We start from the raw sequence: 10,318 nt of genomic DNA on the forward strand, positions 1-10,318 counted from the left end.
GCATGCTTTGACCTAAGGGTCCAGGTCAGGTATGCTATTCTCACTTTCTTTCTTAATATTGTTTTGTAACCATTTTCTTTGCTCTAAGCAGTTTTGGAATGTTAGCTAAATTGTTCAGGATCCTTCTTGTTCTTCCTTGACATAAAGTAGGCCTTTCATCGTGCAGTTCAAAGCTCCGTGCTTTACCCTAATTTCTCGAATGAACCAAAACATGTGACTAAAACTGTTCTCACAGAACATTTTATTCATCCCATTCATATCTTTTTTCGTTCGACCAACATGTCATGACTGAGCACAGATCAGATTGTACCATACCATCTTGTTTCTCAATAAATTGCAGTTGAAGTGGGTTGTTGACATTTTCCAGAGATCTTTTAGTCACCTGGTGTGGAGTGATGGGAAGAAAGGGTGTGTCCAGACAACTGTTGTAGTTCTGTATCTATTGAGCTTTTAATGTCTGACTCACAACACAGGAGAAGTGTGAAAAGGAGCAGAGTTATTGTAACTTTCTTGTTACTGCTACTGTGGTTCTACAGTCTAGTCTCCACAGTAGTGTTTTCCTTTGGTTTCATCGTCAGTGGTCCGTTCAGTCTCTGATAGAGTTTTAGTCCCCGTGGTCTAGTCTTTGTCAGTAGGTGAAGTTCCTAAGTAACTAAGTCAGTTAATGTTCTTTCGGTAGGATCTTGAGCCTGAGTACAGTGATCCTTGTGGATCCAGTTACTCAGTCTGTTCTCGGTCAACCATATCTTTACACAATGTGATGTAGCTTCTGCGTCCTGTCCACAGAGGGGAGGATCAGTTAAGTTTGTTCACTTACCCAGTTTCTTACTTCAACAAGTGAAGTATCATGGTCCTGTTCCTTGGTGAGTATTTCCGTAACTTGTTGAGATATACTCATCACCGTGTTATTCAGTTGTTTCACATTCACACAAGTTTCCATACTGCACTACAACAGGGGGTGAGCCTGTTGGTGCAGTTGTAAATGGACAGGGTGTTTTCTCCCTCTCATGACCTCATGTGGGACAGCATGACAACAGTCATGGTGGGATTTGGAGTAAATCTTAGGCTAACACAATATTCATCCATGGTTTCAGCCCAGGTTAACTGTGTGTCTGCACAGACTTCTGTTCGGCCTTTTTGATGGTTCTATTTGCTCTTTTCACTAGTCCTTGTAAAGCTGGGTGAGAGACTGCACCAACCTTATGTCTAATTCCAAACATCTTTTCCACTTCTCTTAGTTCTTCATTAGAGAAGTGAGTACCATTGTCTGAGCTTATCACTTCTGGTACCCCAAATCTTGGAATAATTTCTCTTATAAGCCATTCAATGACTTCTTTTCCATTTTCATTGATCTAGTCTTCTCTTGGGGCTCCTTTCGTTTTCACTGCTTGTTTTTCAGATGGAGCATCTGCTTCTTGAGATGATGTAGGTGTTTAAGGGGGGGTGCTGGCTGAGGTCAAATGCATTAATTTACCTTTCAAATTTTCTAAAATTCACTCCTTTTCTCGGTTTATTAATCTGTCTTTAACTGTAAACACGTTTTTTTGTTTTTATTTCACTAATTTATTCAATGTTTATTGTTTGATTTATTAATATTTATCTGCAGGGTTAGAATTTGCTAATAGTATTGATATATTGTTCAGCTGTACAGCTCTCTGATTGCTGTGGCTGTTTTTAAATGTGCCATGAAAACAAACCTTGACTTGACTTGTTATGACTCAGACTCACTGCAGCTGTCTTTAAATTTCTATTAGAGTTTTCTTCTTTAAGAAACTCAATCTGCTGCAGTTACATAGTTCAATGGTTTAATGAGATCAAATATAAATACTGATGATAAATAGTATCTCAGAATTGGTGAAAACAAGCAGAGGAGAAGTATTTAGATCAGCTAAATTTTAAAAGTCATGTTAATGTGATTTCTAACACAATAAAGGCTAACCTTTACTGTTTTAAGATGGTAAGAAACTGTCTGACACCTATCTGCCTGACCTTGCTGTTAAATCCTGATATTTTCACATATGTCATATGGTCTGACTGTCCGGTCTCAGACCTGCTTCAGGTGAAAATCATAAAGTCTCAATTTGTAGAAGGCAGTTTTTCAATTAAAGGATCACAGATTTAAATGCTATGTTTGTTTATCTGACTTTAACTTTTTAAGAGAGCTGTTAAATCTTAATTCAACAACAAACTTGTTCTAATGTTTAGTTTTAAACATTCTGTTCTTCCTGGATTTATTTTGGACATTTTAATGCTTCTTATCTCTTCACTGTGATACTTGCATTGAAAAGCGGTTTTCAGATTGTCCATTCAATTTGGTATTTGTCCCATTCAAATTTATTTTAAAATAAATTAATTATTGAATTGATGATAAATGCTCTAGTAAAAACTTCTATTATCATTGTAAATTCTTCGACTAAATAACTATATGTAACTCTGGTACTCTTTAAGTACAGGCCAATGATCAATCAGAATCTGTCCTCACTCTCAGGGCTGAATGAGGGAAGAAGGAAGCAGGGTTGGGATGAGATAATCTTAGGGTGAGAGCATTTATGACAAAGCTAAGGATATCTAACCTTTTCTTTTCCAGTTACACATGTCCACATGTAAAGCCTAAGCTGTTTATGCTGAATCTGTATAAATGGTCAGTTTTTTCTTTTGCTAAATGGTATGCCTCTGTTATTGAGCATGTGTGATGTTGGGAAGATGTGTCTTATCTTCTAGTGTAGTAGGATGTTTCCCTGGAGAAGCTGACGTATTGTCTGGCATTTGATGTGGTAGTTGTGCAGAAGCCTGTGTCTGAAAAGATAATTTAACTTCTCCTAAAAAACACTAACAGTCTGCAAGAAATGTTACTGCTTTTTTCTCGTCTTTTTCTGCCCATGCTTTCTGCAATAAACCTGCCTCCTGTAGCTTTGCTGTTGCTTGATTCTTACTGCCTGTTGCCTGTTTTGAAATCATAGAGAAGTTGTTCAGTTTCGGTGGAGCACTTTCACATCCTCCAAACATTCCTTTCCCTTGCATTTCTCTCATCCAATTTACAAATCTATCTGTCCCTCTTTTTTCGTCTTTCCTTTTTTTCTGCCATCTAGTCAAGATGTCAAATAATACTGACCCCAATGAGCGGGCTACTTCAGTTAATTACAGTCATACCGCCTCACGCAGGAAAATTATAGACACACCGCGACATATGGATTCGTTTTACAGTCAAACTGCCGCAAGAGGGAAAATTATAGACCAACCGCCGATTGCGGGCTACTTAATTATGTCCTAGATCCTATCCAATATTTGAAGACAATCCTGAAAGGGTCTTTTATTTGTCCAGATTATACTAGTCTAGGACACTTATTGCTCTCCCTATATGAGATTATGTGTTTATAGTTTACATGTGATCATTTAATACAACAAACAGGCAGTCATTTTGTCCTTTGATTTAGTGATCAGAGGACATCTTTAGTCAGACAATTTGATTTAGCTTAACCACTGTGCAGAAATTTCACATGCTGATACAAAAGGTTTTCTGCTCACCTTGTGCTTTAGGCCTTGAATTGTCTGAAAAAGGGTCCCCTCCAATCAGCTCAGGACAATTATAACAGTATAAACCCAACATATTTCATGTTTTGTCTCATAAACTTCACCTAATGTGTTGATACATATACATTTTTGCAGATTTGCAGTATTTTCCCTCTACTGTGCATCATAATCTGGAGGTATTTCAGTGTGTAATGGGCAGGCCACAGGCTAAACTGGACATCGACCTCAAACAGCACTGCAACAAGAACTGTCATTCATCAATAGCTGATATAACCTCATGGACAAGGGATTACTGTGAGAAACCTTTGTAAAGCACAAAATACAGAGCTCCATTCACAAATGCCATATAATATTTCACTGTGCAGAAAAGAAGCTTTCTGTTTACCTTTTCCAGAGGCAGCATTGGCTTCTCCAGGCTCTAAGGGCTTTTGAGATTAACCATCACACAGCGGAAACATGTGTTTTGATCAAGCCAATGAGTTATCCAGAAACTTTTAGGAAGATGTGGACACTGTGTGCTCTGGACCAAAAGCAAGAGAACAGAAAGGATGTAAGGAAAGTTTTAGAAAGTTTTATGAAGGTTTTAGAGCAGCATATCAGAATCAGGATCAGAATCAGAATCAAGTTTATTGCCAGGTAGGTTTGAACTTACAAGGAATTTGACTTGGTGTAGTTGGTGCAGAGTATTAAATATAGACAATGACTGGTGACTGGAGGTGCAGCTGTTGGTGTAGAGAAGAGCAGAGGAGAAAGAACACAGCCCTGGGGGCAACCAGTGCTGATGAGCTGTGAGTCAGAGAAGTGTTTTCCCAGCTTCACGTGTTGTGACGGACTTTAAGGTGGTCATTGGTGGAGGTGTCCAGGCCCCTGCTGAGCAGGGGGAGGTGGAGGTGATACCATGGAGCTGGACCTGTTGAGAGGTGTTGTGGGGGATGGTTTCAGGAGTGTCCCATTGTCTATCGAAGCAACAGTAGAACTTGTTAAGGTCGTTGGCTAGGCATTGGTCATTTATGGAGTGGGGCTTTAGGCTTGTCATTGGTGATCTGCCTGAGCCCTTTCCAGACAGATGCAGAGTCGTTAGCTGAGAACTGGTGTTGGAGTTTCTCAGAGTAGTCTTTTAGCCTCTTGCTAAACTTGTACTTCGCCTCTTTGAATCTATTTTGATCCCCACTCCTGAAGGCCTCTTTGTTATCCAACCTTAATCATAATATGCTGCTTTCAAGACCACATCTTTTTCTAGGGATGTCCATTCATTGTTCAACATGACATGGCAAACCATATTCTTTATACATTGCAAAGGCTTGGCTGTGGAAGAGGTGGGTATGGGTACTGGACTAGCCTACCTGCAGTCCAGACCTGTCACCAGCAGAGAATGTGTGCAGAAATTTGAAAGGAAAAATGCAAAAACTGCCCTTTAATGTTGCACACTTTAAGGTGTGTTTGATGGCGAAATTACAATAAAATGCTCCACCTGTTGATATCCTCAATGCCGGAATGTCTTTTTAGTGTTGGGAGAAGGAATGTCAACTTTGTAAAGTGGTAAAAACTTTACCGTCACAATTTTTTCTTTTTCTTGTGTTGACGATCTGAAAGGCAAAAATAGATGTTAACTAATCAAATTAAATTGAGCAATGAAATAAAAGTCCAAGTAAATGTAAGAATCACTGTTGCTTTTTCTTTATTTAACACACTGTGTTTGAAAAAGTCTGATGGGAGTAAATCTCAATTTGTTGTTTATTTATCTTCCTTAGCTAAAATAAAATACAGCATGCCTCATCAAATACAATGTAGTAAAGAAATGCTCAATTTTACAATTTTTGCTAATTGAAATATAGAAATTTTTAATTAGATTTTAAATTATATAAATATGTGTTTCGCAAAATTCTGCTTCCAAGCCCAAAATTGGCAGGCAGGCTTTGTACAGCTGAAGAAACTTTAAAGGAGCTGTTATTTCTCAGCTGCAGAGACTAATGTTCCATTATATCTAAAGTTACGACACAAATTTAAATTCTGCTTTTCAACAACAAAGAGTTCAGTTTCACTCATGAAGAAGTAGAGACTGATGTTAAATGCCACAAATTACAAGAAGAAGCCTCTTTAAACTGAATCGAGTACATCTTTATTTATTGTTGTGGGCAGGAGTAACCTATTGTTGCAAGCTGAAGAAGCCTCTGGTTGAAGAAGCCTCTGACTGAAGTGTGGAGTGGGTGAAGTGTTGTCAGCTCTGCCACAAACATAGATAGAAATTATGAGTACAGATTATTTGAGTGATGCCATGACAAGCAGAGAGATGAAATGTTATCTAGTTAGCCCCCACCACTTAATCTACTGTCCATCATCATGTCATACAGTATATTAACAGCTCATGATTATTTTTACATATTTATGGAAATAGACTGTTTCTTTGCAAAATTAGAGATAAAAAAGTGGAGCACAATTCCAGGAATTTGTCTTTACAAAAAAGAAAGCTGCACAGAGGATGTGCAGTGTGAGACAGGATGTGTGTATCCATGGTGTGATGAGACAAACTTTCCGTTAGAGTTTCACTGACAGTAAACTGAAATCTGGTGACACACATCACTCAAAACAAAACCTTACACTTCCTTTTTACCTTTAAATGAAACAGGGGAAAGATATCTGACATTTATCCACAATTTTCTGTTGATAGGCACTAGAATTAGCAAAATATTCAAATATCACACAACAAAGACATTAGGATGACTCACTACAGTAAGTTAACTCTTTTGTGAAGGCAATGGGGCTATGCAGAGGATCACGTAAAAGAGCTTTTATTTCACAGTCAGTGTAATCAGGGATAACATTTGGTCTATTTAATCTGTTCTGCTCTATTCAAGGCCCACTGAAAGACTTATCCTCTCCATTCAGCGGAAAATCTCTTCATCAATGGCCACTGCACAAAGAAAGAGGGATGAGTTTACACTTCGATGCACCGATAATGCAGTTAATGCATTCTTTACAAAACAGAACTTGAGCATGTGTGAGTGTAAATAAATATTAAAGCAAAGCCAAGATTCCCAGTATAACCCTTACAACTCTGCCAGTTTTTACTAAGAGCTGCTGAGCTTCTGTTTTTGTATTTTAATGAAAGGAAACAATAAAGCAACCACGAACAGTAACTTATCATTAAAAGGCCAACAGGTTATGTAAAAATAAACATAATAAACCCCTGTCATCACACTGGACTTATATTATACGTTAAGTTTCATGTTAAAAATATCCATAGTGAGTGTTTCAAAGAGATTTGGCATAGGGGTCTCTGGAGAGCAGCTTGCAGATGTTGTAAATGGCAGGTGAGGGAGTAAATTTCCAACCTCAAACTTGGTAGAAAATGTTTGACACTGGAGCATTCTGTCCAGACTGATTACGGATGACAAGCAGTCATAAAAACATAAAGGTGTATTTATTAACACTGTTGCCGTAGTGGGGCAAAGGTTTCCATCAGCGTTCTTTCATCATCACCACCAACATCATGCTCCAGATATGTTTATTTTTTATGACTGACAGAGAATTATCAGCAATTTACCAATTAATGTCCGTGTTTTTAGACATTCAGAAAACCTTTAGCTGTAAAATGTCTTAAAAATGTTCATTAAAACCTTATATTTCCTAACCTTTGAAGAAGCTAGAAACACGAAATAAAGAAGCACCTTAGAGGTTAAATCTTTAGCGTTTCGATTGACTTGTACTCGTTTTTATCTCTTTTTTTTTCATGTGAATTGTTTATCATCATGTTCCATCAAGCTAAAGTTAGGGTAAATGCACACAATTATTGTATCAGGTTCCATCCTTCCCTTTTATTAAGCTTTTTAGTTTATGTGACCACTCCTTGATCATTTTCATACCCTCTGGCTGTTACTGCTCACTCTTTCTGTGGATCTTTTAATTCCTGTTATTTTAGATTTGTGCCACTTATCATCTTTCCATGTGTCCCCCTGAACTACAAGTTCCTGTGGCCAAGAATTAATGGGCTTTTCTACCCTTAAGAAAAACAGGTCAAACAGTTCAGTTTACTTGAATGTGTGTGTGGCTGCTGATTTCCATCTCTGTGTCTATATATTTGCATATTCTGAATAAGGCAACAATTTGAGCTCAAGTATGAGTGATCAGCTGACTGCTATTGAGCAGCAAGTAGAAGTGAAGCTGCTGAGTCATGACAAAGGAGGGACAACGATAGAGTGAGACATGATGCCCTGGTGGCTGATGATGAATCACTCTTTCAAAGAGAGTTTTGGCAATTATACCAACGACCCTTTTTATGCTAATCCTAAATGTCCAACTTGAGGCAAGCCACTGGTATGCACTTACCAACTGGGTTAGTCGGCATTCAGTTTTTTCTAACCTGACTGATCGGGATCACACACAATCCTTTGTCAGCGCAGCATTAGACGACTATTTGTGGAGTTGCTGGCTTAGCCAAGCCTGTTAACACCAAGCCAGTGTACCATTCAGATGCCTGACACAGCAACTTCTCTCTCCCACAGAGATTATATACACACACACTATCAATGGCAAGCGCTATGCAAGTCTGCTTCAGGCTGCGGTTGCCCAGACAACACACTGTTGCACTGAGCCTCATTAATTTCACATAGCAGAATAAAACCAGAACAAGAGCAAGCAAAAGATAAATAGGTCAAATGGAATCTAATCAAACTCAAATGGCAAAATGAAGTGTATGACTTGCATAGGTAAAGTAGCCAAGAGTGAGCACCATATTATGCAAAGTTTGAATGCAAAATAGGTTAGAAAGTTTCAGTGCCATTTGGAGTGCTAGACAAACCTACCTGAGAGTTGGATGACTGTGTGTGTGTGTGTGTGTGGGTGTGTTTGTGTTTGTGTCTGTGTTTGACTCTGTGAGTTTTGGGGAGGAAGAGGAGGAGCTCATGGTGGACCTGACAGCAGTCACATAGCCACTCTGCCCACAGGATGACCAGACTGAGCCAAGATACTTAGTCTGTCCATGAATCAGAGTCATGGAAATACCACATTCAGCTGGCAATTGGAGTGTGTGTACATGCACTCTTGAAACTATCAAAGTGAGGACCAGTTAGAGTTTTAGATAACTGAAGCCAGGACATATTGGAAAGTGAGGACCCCATTTTTTCCAGCCCCCGTTTAAAGGGATGTTTTAGGGTTAAGACTTGATTTTTAAGTTGTAAGGTTGGGATTTGCATAGGTTAGGGTTAGAGGGGCTTAGATTAGGCACTTGGCTGTGATGGTTAGGTTCAGGATGAGGGAATGCATTATGTCAGTGAATGTCCTCACCAAAATAGTCATACCGCTGTGAGTGCTTTTGAGTAGTTTAAGATCAACAAATAGAGGAAAATGTGGCATGCCTCTGCATCAGCATCCAGAGTGAAATGTTTGTCTGGAGTCTGGAGGACTTTAAGGGTCTCACATAAAATAGAAAGATCTACAACATCTGTTCTATCATTTTTCATTACTAAAATCTCCTTAACAAAAAGAACGAGTCATACAACTTTTTCCTGATGGGAGATAAAAACAGGAAGATGTGCAACATAATAATGCCACACATTATCATTGTCCCATCATTGAGATTCTCAATGAGGAGAGTGGATCAGTTTAACAGTTTAACCACTGGCAGCTATTAATAAATACCACAGATACATATACCACTAGAGATGTGGGTTTGAATAATTCCTTTGTCATGGTTAATGCTATCCCAAAAAATCAAGTTAAAAAAATATATACAAATATAAAAAGCAGCATCTCACCTTCCAGTGTATGTTCAGGTTTCTCATAAAGTATTGAAATTGTATGTTCTAAAATCTCTAAGCTTGAGCTGACAATGCTAGCATGCATTGTTTATCATGCTGATACTTGCTGATTAAAACTTTACACAAGGTATAATTGAGGCTAATTTGAGACATAATTATTTTTTGTATTGTCATGTGTGCAGACAGTGTTGTTAGGAGCCACTTGAACAAAAGATTTTTTTTTTTAAATCCTTTTCAATCAAAATATTAATATATCATTTTTGAATATGTAATATCTGCAAAGTTATGATGCCCAAAATACATGTGAACACAATGGCTTACATAAGATCCTAAAAACACCTAGTCTTTTTTTGTCAAAACATCAACATGAAACACATTTGCAAAATGGCTGCTTAGCAACTGGTTTGGCATACCTCAAACAATGTATACCTGAAATAGTGTTGCCAACTATTTCTAATGACATGGAACTAATCTGGCTAAAAACAAGTTACTAAATGTCACTCAATGACAGCATATACTAAAATGCATATTCATCATATCATTACTTTCCATTTGCTTTTGCATGGTGAGAGTCCACATCTATTTGCTTCGGTTTTACTATTTATTGTTATTTAATAGACCCAAATTCTCAATAAAACTGGTTTTGTTCATATATTTTTCTTTTTTCAGACAGCAAATGTTTGAAATTGTGACTGTAAAGCTGCCTATCAAAACTACATGTACACTTGCACTCCCTTGGAGAGCATTGCTGCTGCTCTGAAATGACTATAGAAAAAGTCTGAAATGACAGAATGTCTGTTTAATGTAAAGTCCCTGTGGCTGTGTGAATGCCAGTAAGTTGCTTGCTACTTCTCATTTATTTGACTGCAAAGCTCACAATAGAACCCATCCTTGCCAATAATCTAATAATTCTCTTCTATAACAAGAAGCTAAGGTTTGATGTAAAAGTTGCTAGATCTGTTGCTTTATCATTTTTAGGTTAATGTCACAGAGAGGATCTGAAAGAATGTCAGTTTAGTAACATCAGACTT

This window comes from Leuresthes tenuis, unplaced genomic scaffold, assembly GCF_036924035.1.
Source record: "Leuresthes tenuis unplaced genomic scaffold, fLeuTen1.0.hap1 SCAF_23, whole genome shotgun sequence".
Lineage (NCBI taxonomy): Eukaryota > Metazoa > Chordata > Actinopteri > Atheriniformes > Atherinopsidae > Leuresthes > Leuresthes tenuis.